Below are 15,669 nucleotides of genomic sequence, written 5' to 3' on the forward strand. Positions count from 1 at the left end.
TTTCCTGCTACATCTATGATCTAGTAGCTGCGAACCAAATGATTCCGTAAGATTAATGAGTAAGGTGTTGTTAGAAGTTTTTTTGTGTGTACGATGATATCAGATATCTCATAGTTGGGATGCTTAATGACGCGTGATTTGTGAGCTACTTTTTTGTTGCCTTCTAGAAAAACTAAATTGTATTTCTTCTGGTGCTTGTATTACCGTGGTCTGTTAATATGCCAAAGCAATGATATTTATAAACACTTAATTAAACTGGTTTTATACAGTTTTTATAGAAATATCGCAGAGGAGTTCTGCTGTAAAATCATAAATTCTGCTCTCGCTCCGCTATCATAAATTGAATCTCGAGTGATTGATAGAAGAGAATAATCGATTGGTGATCGATAGTGGGACCGCGGAGTTACGTGGGATCTTTCCTTTTGCTAAATTTTCTTCGATGTTTTTATATCGAATAATAATAGATACCTATAAAATAATAGATACCTACCTATATTTTGCTATTATCTTTTCCATCCAAAGGTTGTCTGGTAGAGTTTGCTTTAAGCAAGGCCGCCTTTTGTGCTGTTTTATTTATGAGTTGTTTTTTGTACGTAATTACTTTCAAGGTGCAAAATAAAAATATTATTTTCTATACAATCGTACTATATTAATAAAGAATCGACAATAATAATGTTATGTAGTCCATCTCATAAATCCAACTTGAGAGGGTAATAAAGAACTCAAGTCTGACGATACGTTCGCTTAACCCTTAAATGCTCCACTAAGGCCGATCTTAACATGTAAATTGTATAATGGGCGATAAATTAATATGGCGATGCGACTTCATGCGACAAGCCCGTCCCGTTATTTGGCGCCAAGTGGGCCACAATATGGAGCAGTCTGCTGTTAGGGCTTCCTCATTTTCACATTAACTTGGCCATTTCGTCAACCGGTTCTGCAATGAGGTGTAATTTAAAAGGGAGATTGCAACGGATTTGGAATTGTGTAAAGCGGAGCTGGATGAAATGTCTCTGTGTTTCCATGTTTGCTTTGATTATGTGCAGTGAATGCTGGACTATTACTCACAATCGTCTTTGATCGCCAGATCTCATGACTCTATTATCAGGATCATCTAACTTCCAACATTACAGTATAATGAAGGAAAGTGCGCTTTGCCTGCTTACTCAACAGGCCGACGCGTGACATTATCAATCACCAATCACACGCTTCAGCTTGTCGCGTTGACCAATCACCGAGCCGGCCGCCGCCTGTCGCTCAAGTTCAGCATCAAGTCTGTGCGCTTGAGTTTAGTTACGGTTCAGTCTCCACAAGTTTGCAAGCTAAAAGTGCAATATTGTATATTAAAATAACTACTTTAATATTGCAATTAATTTCGATTATTATAAAGATACGACACTGCCCTACTTGTAGAGTTCCAATCAAGGACCCGATCTATCTATTGCAGCACTAGTAAGTTTGCGTTTCCTTTAAATGTCATTTATTATGATTTATTGGAAACCGTTTCACAATCCCAATTTTCTGTCCTGAAACTGCCACATTTGGCGAGAATGGCATTCCTCAACCCTAGACTGCAACGTCTATTTCAGAGAAGATTGCCCGGGCAATTGCAGATAGGATTGCATCGTGGCTTTCTCTGTTGGACCAGACTGGCCCTAATTGGGCCAAATTACGGCCGGTGGCGGCGGAGACCCTTATCTATTTAATTTATCTGCGGCGCTCGCCATCGGCACTCCAGAATATAGTAATCACATTGAATGCACTCAACCTGTAGTTTCGTGCCCGATTTGGTCGTGCCCTTGAAAGGGTTAAGTCGACCGTTTGTCGTTAGAAGTTCACCGATGTTAGTTATGTTTTCCAAGTTCAGTTCCGATGACGACGGGACTTAAATGAAATGGTTTTTGTGTTTACTTAAATATTATTGTGTACAGATAAACTAAGTATAGGTACACCTTTATCGATGTCGTCGATCGATAATCGATCGATTGGTTTGGAAACACCCTTACAATCACGACAGTTAATAAATGAACTAGATTACTTTTGTACGTAAATGTTGGACGTAGTTCGTCTCAGGAGGTCTCTCAGAATTTAATTACCATTCAATACCCATCAGCCATTTTAGGTCCACTTCAGTGTTAGTTATGGACCTGAAATACAGATTTTCACTCATGCTGAATACGACGATCGTGTGCTATTTTTAATGTCCAATCGAATTTTTTATTAGTATTAGTTAGATGAAATGTATTAGAATGATTTCCGTGCTAGGTGCAGCTGTCGTGACCGGTTGCAAAATCGAGAATTAGCAATAACAATTAATTAGCCAGAATTAAAGCCACAAATTAAACTCTCTACTAACCAAATACGGACAAATCAACCGGCATATTTAAACGTATGCAGATAATTATCTCCTTAAAAGCAAAAACGAATTTCAATAGTTAACCCAGTTCTTCGTATGAATGTCGATTGCTTAAAGTAATAACAGCTTAGTTATTTTAACTGGCCCTATCAAGATGTGAGAGGTAAAATTCTTTATTGATTAATTTATCAATCTTGGTCGTATTCAGGCGGTTTTACCGTTCCCTTTTTACAGTGCTCTATTGTTTGTGTCATATGGACTACTATTGCGCTAGACAAAGGTTTAACTTCGGTATCAGTAGATACCTGGTAGGTACATACTGATATTGCAATATCGGCCGCGTCGATAAATATCTGTTTGACTGTTTCCTGCACCCGGCAAGAGATTAGGGTACTTACATGTGTCGGTTTGAATTTATTACACATTTTGCTGAGTAGAAGTAGGTAGTCAACGTAAGTACTTACTCGAAGTTGTATTTCATTCATGTACAGATTTTTCCATAAGAGGAATAGATTTATGCTTTTACATCATAACCATTCAGCACCTTCGGAAAACCTAATTAATTTACGATATCTAGCTAAATAAATACTTCATTAGGAATTTATTTCTTTTTTATCTATTGAATATTTTGTCGATAGTTCTTTAAAATGAGCTGAGTTACCTTATTTCGGCTTCCAGCCAGCAGAGTTTGGCATTTTTTATTGATTCGTGAAATGTCATAGTCATAATTAAAAATTACTCTTCTGCTATGGATATACGTGTACCAATCTTATTATAAACATTCATCTGATCATAAAAACCAACTAGTCTTTTCTAATCTAAAATTGTAATTAAAACATAATAATTAAAAACAGCTCCCTAGCCTTGCACACGCATATTAAACATTCCCTATGATAATCATTTATTCTGACAAACGAAGAGTTCCTGGTCACCCTCTCATTAGGGTGACTACCCTTCACCTCGGCGTGGGGACAAGCTACTTTGTCTAGGAAGGGTGTAGCGATGTAATAACTCTCTGAGGTGCAAGTGCATTTAATGTCGTTATTTTCGGTGACTCGCAACACAACTTTTACCCCCCCAAAACTAATGTTTAAATAGACTCGCAATGGCGTCTACTAATACATAATGTACCTAAATACATAAGCACTTTTGCTTTGTGGAAAAAGTCCTATGCAATCAGATCAGAACAGCTGAGTAAAGACAAGTCACCGAGACGAATAAGTCATAAAAGACTTCGCACATCAGTCAGCGGCGAACCAACAGACATAACGACTCTCATTACTATTGTTACATTAATATTGGCATAGGGTTTACTGCCCATTTGTGTCAATATCTGTTTGCAAATGTATTGTTTCAAAGATTAAAGAGTAGCTTTGGTAGTTTGTCTTTTTTTTAGTAAGGCTTTTTTTTTAATAGCGTAATCAATCTTAATTCAAATCATTTTATTTTTATTTTATTTTATTTTTCATGGAAGTACAAAAGTAAGATGGATATTTAGATGGAAGCACCCGTGTGTAGCTATCAGTATGTAACTCTGAAAAAGCTTCCTGAAGTTCACGTATTTTTATCTAAGTACTATAAGTTGAGACCTTCGTTGAAACTAATCTATCAAAGAAACTAAAGATGATTTACTAATTATAAATTTAATATTTTATATGCTAATTACTTACTAAGATTATATATACATAGGTAAATCAACACTTAATATATACTGTTGTGGTAAGAACAAAAGAGATTCTTTGGTCTGATTCATGGCAGCGGAGGTTGCGACATGTTTACGACGGCTTGTAGGGGAGTACCAGGAGACTAGGAGTTATGGGGACGTGGGAGGCGCAGCATTGTGCAGCCATATCAACCACCGACAGACTCATAATAAAGTCATTTTTCAAATACTTTGAAACGTGGATGCGGACTCAAGCGCGCCAGATAAAACGCTTAGCGGAAAATCGCCGAGGAATTTTAAACGTTGCGATAAAGAATGCTTTAATAATCCTCTATCACAACTGGAATGGTTTGGAAATAGCTGTAGTTGCACTTCGTTTCTAATTGCTTGAGCGAGTGCATTCCTTGAATAATCCCACTTTTCTCATTAGCATTTTGGAGGTTTTATTGCTCACTTTTATCTGCGAAGTTTCACCGGCAACAGTGCGGCCGTAGAAATAGTTGTAGAACATATTGCGACTATCGCGAGTAGCTCAGAGCCAGTCAAATCGATACGGATCGCAGCCGCTTTCGTCGGTGGATTCTCGCAACTCCAAAAGCTGCACTTCGTGAAAGGATAGATCTGAGATGCGCTAATGCTGAGCTCGTTAAAGGGGCGGTCTCGTCTTATGGCTTCATTAGTCGACTCGATCTGATAACAGTGATCGACGTCCTACATGTAACTCCTCGGGACGGGTCACGAGCGATTACGATCGAATCGGAATCGATTCGGAACTCGACTGAGATTGTTCCGGATAAATGAGGTTGCGCGTGTGATGGAGGCATTGATAAGTTGCAGCTGTGAGGGATCGGATCGCCCGTGATGTGGCCTTTCTTGTGCGCTGAGAATGTGTGGGTAGGTCCATGCGGTAAACGTTTATACACTTCCTGACAATACGCCACCCCATAAAAGTGAATAAACGATGAGAGTATCACAGGTTCCAGGATTATGGAACGGAATAGAAAATATAACTTTATATTATTATTATACACCACATAAATAAGACTTACAAAAAGAATACTTATAGACGAGGAACAATGCACAATAGGCGGTCTTATCGCTAAGAGCGATCTATTACAGGCAACCGTATGTGTTACGGAAACAAAGTAGAAAATAGAGGGTTGTCTACGAGTATAAAAATATTTATAATATATAAATAAAGTACATAAGCAAGGACTTCCTTTACCCGCTATGTATAATTATGTACCTATTAAGGCTTACGTATTTTATTAAGCCAGGAAATTACCCGAGGATCACCTTAGCTATGAGCGCTCGGCGGACAGGTCCACGTCCCCTCGTGCTGTCACGTGGCCGGTCCCGTTGCCCGCACGTCGCGTCGGCGGGATAATTATTTCACGTCACTGATCACCTGGCTAACGGTGCGCAGGCGCCAGGGGGGTCACTCTACAGGGTGTTGCAACAATGGTATAGGTACTAAGCCGAAAAAAACGTGTGCAGCATGTTATATTTGAAGCTAGGTTTCGGTTTTTTTACAACGACCTGTATATGACGAAACACTAAATTTCAGAGCTCTGCTGCGAGAGCTACGACTCTATCTCGTGGTTTTAAACGTGCTGGCACGTCGTTTTTAGTCAGTGTAGTGTAACCCTCCAGGCTGGTACCACCAGACCGTGTCTAGAACATTCCAGATTCCAGAGATACTATGAGATATATTATATCGTTCGATTAAGAATGTATAGGGTAGCGAAAAAGTTGAGTTGCGACCTTTAAATGAAGAGGATTATGTTGATTTTTAATGATTTAGTTTTGGTTTGTGGGAATCGATTATCTTCCAGGCTTAAATTGTCAGAAAAACAAATCATGATTAAGCGATTTAGCCTTATGCTGCATGTGAAAAGATGATTGATGCGTACGCCCAATGACACAGTACTAAATTTGAATACACTAATAACTATTTTGGCTGCAACGAAAGGCGGGTTTACACAGCTAAATACAGTAATCAATCAGACTTGTTGCGTCGGGACCAACCCTTTGACTAGCAAAGATTCAACTGCAAAGGGGGAGCCCTTTGAAATGGCACTAATCACTTAATGTTGTATTTGTGTACACGATTTTAGAGCACAAAGGGAGAAAGGGGATGCAAATGCCCTGCATAATTAAGTTGCACCTTGATTTGAAATTATTTTATTAGATAAAAGCTAATCGTGAACGCTCCTTTGATGTACAAATTGTTTAATTACAGGTTATAAATTATAACATACATATTATGTATTACAAAATCTTGATTAATTTGAAGATAACATTCTACTGATATGCTTTTGAAAGTGAAATCAAAGTACCTAACTAGAAAACTGTGAACATTTCGACCGTGAAATAATATGTATACAAAAGGGCTCCGTACTCCGTAGTTCTATTGTCGGTATTCCTACACCATCTAATTCTGTATGCAAATGTAATTAAGTTAACCTACAATAAAAACTTGCCACTCTTACCAGGAGCCTTATCGTGAATCGTAAATTGTTTTACTAAATCGTAGAGTGCAAAGTATGAGTTAGCAGAAATTTCCTTTGTTAATCCGGGCGCTCGCCATTGCGTTTCTTGGAAACAAAAATATTATTGTCTTGTTTTCTCGTAACTTTGTATAACAAGAATCAAAAAATATATAGGTATTAAGTATATTACACAGCTATTGATGTTATTTTGCTAGGAAGTATGATAGTATTCGCAGTATTGCATTTCGATCAAAGGTCAGTACACACCTCAGCCTAAAAACTCCGATACGCCAACCACCGTTACCAGATACTCCTTCGAAGAACTCAACTGAACAATATACAGTGCCAATACCATGAGTTAGTATAGGTAATACTAGTGTAAACTATGTACTCCGTTACAACATACGAGTAGTGTGATAGATAGGCTACTTTGCCTATATCTTTTATTCTTTTATCATCCACTGGAGCAATATTGTTTAGAAATAACATTTATTTCTATATTGTATGAAGTAAACTCTGCAAACGAGAAAAGTTAGTGACCTCTACGTATGCAATACTTACTCTTGTTTTCCCGTTGCGACAGATTAGGTATATGGGTCTTTAAATGTTAAAAAAGTAACTGTATCAATCATCGCAATAATCCCAACGAGAGCTCATGGTACCGGCACAGGCCCGACAGGTGGGATAGCCATCTCGGCTGCGGCACGTACAAGCTCGGCGAAATGTCAAAACTCGCAAATTATCCCCGTCGCCGTCGTGACTGAACTTTAGCAATCATTCGCAACGCACCACTCATCAATACCTCGCGGGTGTTTCTGCTTTGATTCCTTGTTCTGAGGAATGCTCTGTCGTAATTCATCCGTATGAGACTACCATTTTGGTGTTGGTGGCTGTCGCAATGTTTCTGTGTCGGTCGTGGTTGTGGTACTGCCTCCTCCAATAGAGGACTATAGCCAACAGCTAGGGCCGAAGATGATGATGAATTTACATTAATGGTAGCTAGATTGATAATATGCTGCGGGCATATTGATCAATAAAAAATATACATCCCCCACGCCCCCACCATCGATGTTAGCTCAGACGTCCCATCAATTCAATAACCGACGATGCGGATGATTTAATTGAGTTGTTGCTGGCTGTCGGGTCCAGAAGCCCCCAGCGCCGCAGCGCCGCCGGTGCAGCTATTTCAGCGCACCGTTATCGCACCTATTATTGTGGAGCCGGCATTACCTCGGTATGTAGATTACTGGAGCTGACTTTACAACAAAATGGTGCGAGGAATTTCTCCGCGTGAGAACTGTTACGTCACTTCTTTGAAACGGCGGATCGAAACAAAACATCGTTAATTGTACAATTTTTTTTTTTTATTTTAAATAAGAATTTATGCTGGTCGTCACCAAACCAGTCAATCAAACATGACTTTCTGCGTTTGACTGCATGGTCGATTTGTCCTCTCCAGATGCGATAAAAGATACATACATACATAGAGCATATTGTAATAAAACTAGTTCACCGTGTCACCCGCATCTAATGGCTGTTAAATTGAATGGCCACAGACAAGGCAAACGTGACCAACATGGACTCGCAACGGATTAATCGATTCAGTTATGATTAACTATGCTCTTATGTATCTGCTGGCAGGCTGATGTTGTAGAGTCTGCGCCACCACTGAAGTCCGATAGCCGCGGCGCTATTTTGGCTGCACTCGTTGAACTAAATGTCAGACAGTATGACAGGCTAGGTTGGTTCCCCATTTTGCCGTAAGACATCAGTCGTGGCGCTGACTCTATGTATGTGTGCCGTGACAGTTTCTGTGCCGAAATATAACAGTAACAGCATCATCGGCCATAATGCATCATACGCAAGAAATGCTTCCCCAATGTACCCTCATCTGCCTTCCTCACCCAATCATCATCATTGGCCACGACATGTTGATCAGGTGATTGTTGCAGCGTCAGTTTATTCAATGGGAAGAGGTTTGTGCCCTGTTGGAGGTGATAGCTGCAGCCCATATTTTTCTATGGCTGTAGACCTCTCGCAATCGCAGAGCTAGCTACATTCTATGGGTCCTAACTAAAGTCCTATTACCTCATTTATTCAGGCAAGTGTGCTCATCAGCTGAAAACCAAATAGACGAGTGTTAGTAGTTCAGTTAGGTATATACATGTATGTATATACCTCCATTGTTATTGTCCAAAGCTCAATGCCATCACTAAGTGGGAAGATAAATTGTTTATAGTAAAGAGGTCAAGTAGGCAGTTAAGCTAGCACTAGTGCGTTGATTGGCTGTTATCAATCAACACAGTCAAGAGGGTACTCTGAACTAGACAGTACTTACTACGTTTGAAGGCTTAGCTCACGATCTTCCCCAGACAATATAGCTGAAACAATAGCCCTCAAATTTACTATCAATTGTAAGGCTGCGTGTCTGCTGCCAGGTTGAAATAATAATAAAACGCAAGAAAGTGCTTCCATGTGTGCCATGTGTGTACGGACAGCAATGAAAAAAGCACATTTCATTCATTTTTCACATTTCTTACAGATAGCATACAAAGTTGTTAATATTAGGGTTCTCAGTAAAAAGCACGTAAATTAATCACCATAAACCAAAAACCCAGTAGTATATTATATATATTATAAGACAACAACGACTAAAACACAGGTAACGCACAGCGTTAAATCATTATATCATGACATAGCAACCCTCTGGACTAAAGGGGTATAAATGCACTTGGTAAAAACCTCTTCTACCATGCTGTCTGTCGGTGTATCTGTATGTGGTAGTTAGATGCAGATTGCGACACCTCCGCCGCGGTGGCCACGCTCCGTGATTTCCATACGCGAAGTAGTATGGAGGCAGCTGACTCTAGCTTCACAAAAAACTAACGGAGGAAAGCTTAGATAATACTTAGATTAACAATATGCGGATAGTGTGTCACAGACATCCTAACTAATATTATAAATGCGAAAGTAACTGTGTCTGTCTGTCTGTCTGTCTGTCTGTCTGTCTGTCTGTCTGTTACTCTTTCACGCAAAAACTACTGAACGGATTTGAATGAAATTTGGTATACATATGGTCTAGACCCTGAGAAAGAACATAGGCTACTTTTTATCCCGGAATTCCCACGGGAAAATCTTTTTAAGGCGAAGCGAAGCTCGCGGGCACAGCTAGTACAGAAATAAAGCAAGAAACTGGTCGTATTTTGTTTAGGTACTGTCGAACCGTTTTAAGTTCAACCTAATGACAAACATTTTACCAATGAATAAGATCAAACATCTTCTTATTCGGCTAAAAGTCAAAATAAGAGCTCAGTGGTAGAAGTGTGGTTTTAATTAATAATAATAATATATAATAATATGTGGGGACATCTCACACACGGCCATCCGACCCCAAGATAGGCAGAGCCTGTGTTATGGGTATCGGACAGCTGATATATCTACAAAAATACATAGATAGATACATATTAAATATAAATATCAACACCCAAGACCCGAGTACAAATATCTGTGATTAAACAAATATCTGCCCCAGCCGGGAATCGAACCCGGGACCTTCGGCATAGCAGTCAGGGTCACTAACCACTACGCCATTCGACCGTCTAATTGTAATAATAATTTTATGTGAGACGTTTCTTATGCACTGTGACTCGAAATTTACTTCTTCGTAAGCTAGAGCAACAACACTGGCTCATTTCAACATTCCCTGCAAACAGCTGGTTGATGTCATTATTGTCATTTCCTTAATACACTCGCTGCAATAGCTAGTCGTATGACCAATTTTGACTGAAATTATACTATGTAAGTCATAAAGCTACCCAAAGTAGACGCAATTGTTTTAGTCTACAACGTAATTATATCGCAGCAATAGCAATCATGTTAAACTAGATTTGTACATAGTGTGCCTACCAATAGTATAATTATGTAGGAGGAATTTCAGAGTGCCAATCACCAGAATACCAACTAGGCTTAATATTGAACAGTGAAGTACTAAAGCCCTACTTGAACTAGAGGGTCTTAGAAAGAGTAATAAATATGATGAATAGCCTTTAACCACAGTCCACAGCGTGGTTTAATAATCAATGTGATAACCTAAAACAGGCAAAGTATATTTTTAAATCACATACTGATGACATCATGCCACTTAAAACTAAGGGAAAGTATTGCCGCCAAAAATCTCACCGGTTTAATAGCTTGCGCTTGCGAAATTTGACTGTAACATTTGTGTCCTTTTCACGTAAAAGTTTTATCTCCCGGTGAAAGCGTTGTTTCGAGGCGAGCCATGCTGTTTCCGGCTTGGATAGTATCTTCGGTAATTCCCGTTTTAACTGTTATAGCCTGGTGGGTTTATTATTTGTGTGCCTTCATAAATCCAACAAGAGAGAAGGGGGTTGGTTTTATTTTGTTGCCCTCAATATGATACAGGCTGTCCTTTAAATAGTGTACCTACGAAGATTGGTTCGTGAATTTCCAAAAGTCAAAGAACAAACGTTGTTCAAATTGATCCCTTTCCGCTAGTTTACTAATTACGGGGCCTTTATACTTAAATCCTTAAAGTTAATCCATGTTTCGCTCTCAAAATACTTTATGCTTTAAGATTTAAATGTACAGCGGTATCGCCAGCTGTCGACGGTATCACTGGAAATCTTATCCAAAAACGTTCAACGGATTGAAGCCCAATATGGTAATATACATAGAACACGGTTTGGTCTGGTGGTCAAGATTGTGGTAGACGGTAGGTTCCTTTTTAATCGACTTAAAAAAAAGGAGGAGGCTCAAAATTCGTCTTTATGTACTTACCAATTTTTTTTCAGAAACTATCTATATACAATATGTCCATAGATCTTGACAATCGACAAGTAATTGTAAAAATTACGTTGAATAAATTTGATATTTCCTATAGCATTTATTCCTTTTAAAAACTATCTACAATATTTCTTAGAAACCCACTCTTAGATATAATAAGAAAAGCTTTTACATAATGTGCAGTTGGCAAATGGCATCTTCGTAGCGGTTTCTACAATTTGCCGTGTGTCAAAGGGAAAATGTAGTCGGTGTCACAATTCTATGCAATCTTTTACGAATGCGGTTACTACCATCCAGCCCGTGTAAATGTCTCATTTGCTTTATGCGTCTCGCTGATCTGATGGATGACTGCGTTGTGGGCACAGTTAATCTAGCCCGACTGGTTTCCATATAAATCGATTAATAATTATAATCTTACTTTGTAACCCCTTTGATTATATTTATAGCCGGATGTTACAGATAGAGAAATGCTATTCGGTGGTTATATTTAGCGGTACAACGTTTGCGAAGCGAATAAATAACGTTGAATGTTTGCGCAATCGCAGCTGGTTTATCGGTCACTTTTCACAAAAGATAAAGGCGGATTATCGATCGTTGACATTGATCCACGGCTTTCGCTCTACTTTGTTGATAGTATTGCTTCTCTTTGTAATTTCCCAGCTAAACCTCAAAGGGGATCATCAAATCACTTTCTATAGCTAGGGCTCGCCGCAAATCATTGTAATTCTAACGCAATCCGCGTTGTTTGTACTTAGTACCTATAGCCACAATACACGAATCGATATCTTTAATACCTACATTAATGTACCTACGAAATTGGAGCATGGCTGCAGGATTCACAAAATTATCTGTTTAGTAAAGTATAAATTTCTCTTTTTAACTTATAATGTCTTAGTAATAAAAGAATTCATGGATTTCATTGACAAGAAAGGGCCTCCTTTGGCGCCATATTGCTACACTACGGGTTCCGCTCATCTGGCATAATCTTTATTGACCAAAACTCATTTCGCATAACTCGTATGGTCTAAACTTTTTTGGCCGAACCATCACTTTGCCAAGACTTATGTGGCATAAGGCTCGTTTCGTCTAAAACTCTTTAGGCACAATCTTTAAACACCTAAGTTTCGTTTGCTCAAATTTATGTTCGTCTATACCTATGTATAATCTTGTTTATCCTAATGTTATCTTAATAAATAATAATAAGTATGTAGTAAATGTACAAATTGTGGTATTTTTCTCCTACATCCCGAAAATCACGATATTGTATGATCAAAAAATCGAAAGTTAACGACCAATATAATTATTACAAACCCCATGAGATCGAAACCTAAAAATAGGTGCGACGACGAGCAAAGCGAGGAGGAGCGTGTTAGGTGCACATGTTCATCAAAACCAAAGCGGAGCGCAGCGAAGCGGAGCGGAGCATTTTCCAAACAGCGGAAACAATACAAGGCACCAGTTTGCGCTATGTAGGGAGACGCTCCGTCAAAGTTAAAGCCAAACGAATATTATTACTTTGTATAAACCTATGCCATAGCATTATTAGGCTATTCAAGATTTGGCCATACCATTATTAGGCTAAACAATGTTATGCGAAATAACTTTTTACTAAACGAGATTTATGCCATACGATTTTCGGCGTAACGAGACTTTGACCAAACGTTACTATGCAATACGAGATTAGGCAAAAAAATCTTATGCCAAAAAAGGTAGAACCCTACACTACACTTCCGTGAAAGAATAATCCACCATCTGTCATTTGAGCAGGTAAAAGATATGACGTTTTGGCGAGCGTTTCAATTAACAAACCGAGTGAAGATCCCTTCATCATTTATGATTATATAAAACAGAAGGGTAACTCCTGCGGGGCAGCAATTCGAACACTCTCCTTTAAAGTCGCATCAGGGCGCATCGGCATCGTAGCGCAATAATAAAATATCAGGGCATTCTAACGTCCGACTCAAAGGCAAGCGGTTGACAATCAGCTATCGTGGGTCCAAAATAGCCACTATTTTAATTGCTGATGTCGATGATGCGCCTCTGATAGTGTGTGGTTGAGAATTGCCCCGCTGTAGTTCAGTAAGTATTCTGCATGAGAAGCTTTGCCACGTTCCATGTTGGCTTCAGACAAGTGTTAGCATAACAGTTGAGGTGCTAATGGTGTAGCTAATATGTTGCACCGAGCGGGATGTATGTAGGTGTAGTGGATACGGTAAACGGTACACAGATACAGTGGTATTGGAACGCATGCCTTGTATCTGTCGCAGGCAACTGGTTTAATCTCCTGTTTGATTGAACCACTAGCCCGTTCATTGGATGACGCTATTCAGTTGTATGACTAAAGAACAACTCGTCAAGTCGTTGATTGTAACGTTCGACGTCTTGACTGAACGTCCTTCAGCGAAGTCGTTGAATGGGATATAGTATAGCAACTTTGTAATGTCGGGTTAGGGTGAACATCACCAGACAAGAGTCAACAAAAATACTATGTTACAAAGCTCTTATCTCACAAATTAACTAAACAATAAATGTACCTTCATATTATTGTTCATAATTATCCAGTTTCGCCAATTTTTTCTTTGAAACTATCCGCCCGCGGCGTAGTAATAGGTAAATCCATGTTGTCACACTATTTTAACACAAATAACGCACTTTAAAGCTAATTTATTTGCAAAAAACTAACAATATAGGTGCTTTTTGTTTCAGCTGTTAGCTGTTAGACGCCATATTTGTTTTATTCACCACCTGACTGATTTTAAGTCAGCTAACTAGTTGGACGTTTTGTGACGCTTGTACAATCAACGTTCGGCCTAGTCATACAACTGAACAGCGCCATCCAATGAACGGGCTAGTGGTTCAATCAAACAGGAGATTAAACCAGTTGCCTGCGACATATCTACTAACTAATACTGTAATAGTAGTAATAACTTATTGCGGGTTACACAGAGGTCCGTTTCTGCATTAATTTTCACGGTTATCTTAGTCCCTGTGTAATGGAGAGCCTATTGGTATTTTCAGGCCCGAATATAGCCGAGATAAACTTCAGGGTTCACCTACTATACATTCTGACCCGGCCAGTAATCGAATCCGGTAAATACGTTGTTTTAGTTACTGCACTATTCTGAACCCGCACGTGAATCTACAGCAGTTCCATTGTTTACACAATATATAGATACTTTGTTAGCCTTTATAAAGCAGAGCGAATTGCCGACGATAACAATAAAATCTCGTAACAAAACAAATGAAAAACCCGCCCGCAAAGAAAAGTGAGACAATTCAACATTAGATTTGTCAAGGAAAGTTCCACTGTGAAGAAACCTGTGAAGCAACCGTGAGAGGTTGCAACTGTGAAAACAATACAAACTTTGAAATGATCTCGTAAAACGCGCTACAACGTTGAGTTACACGAAAACAAGAAAAAAACACGAAAGAATCAATGGAGTGGAGAGTGCGATGAAAACGTCCCGACTGCGCTTGAAACAATACCGAGGTAAAAACGTTCGAACACTTCTTGTAGTTTTCATCTCTTCATTATTATAAAGTAGGTAGTTAGAGTACCTACCTAAATTGTGAAATTTACATAATTTTTTGGACCTACCATACAGGACAGTGGACGATAACGAGCTGATGAATGTGATTATACTTTTTGGTGATCTATCAAAACATGTATATGTATATGTTTGGCAAAATATAGGTCCTACAAATAAGTAGTCACAAAAAACCTACAAAAGAAAAAAGGCCTTTGCCAAAAAAGTTCAGAGCCCACACGTGTTTAAAACAGCAATTTCGCTCCGGGGCTAATGGTATCAAAAAATTTCAACCCTACGCACGGCGACGGCAAAAATTCGACTCACGTCCGTAGCAGGGTGGTCTCTCGGACCCTTTACTAAGATTCTCTTTCAACGATTGTGAGCATGGCGCTAGCGATAATTATGTGTTCTAGTGTGAATACTAAACAGTGTGTCACCTGACTGCGCTATTATTTATGAGGGTCATGTTGTGCACTTTGTAAATCATTCAATTCAAACTAAGAAGATTTATGTTCTGTTGCGCCTAGTTTGTTTGTTAATACAAATTGTCTGTAGCGTGAACTCATAAATAAACGTTTATTTGGCTTTTACATGTAACAAGTTATAGAAACACTCGATTATATATAATTAATAAAACTACGTTAGGTAATCATATTTTTTTCCTTTGTAGCTTCCATAGGGGCATTATGAACATACCTAACTCATTAAAATTTTATTACTGTGTGAAAAATCGCCATTTCATTATTGTTCTTCGAAATTTATTCTTGTTAACAAGATCGCAATTAGCATTCTTGAAATGGCTATATTTTTTATTCTGTTTATTGT

The 15,669-nt window shown here is 38.8% G+C and overlaps 1 protein-coding gene across 5 annotated transcripts in view; it reads left to right on the forward strand.

The window, feature by feature from the left end:
• Nucleotides 1-15,669, forward strand: part of LOC105394631 (rho GTPase-activating protein 23) — a 277,190-nt gene that overhangs the window by 33,533 nt on the left and 227,988 nt on the right. The window lies entirely within an intron of this gene.

This window comes from Plutella xylostella, chromosome 10 (genome assembly GCF_932276165.1).
Source record: "Plutella xylostella chromosome 10, ilPluXylo3.1, whole genome shotgun sequence".
Classification (NCBI taxonomy): Eukaryota; Metazoa; Arthropoda; class Insecta; order Lepidoptera; family Plutellidae; genus Plutella; species Plutella xylostella.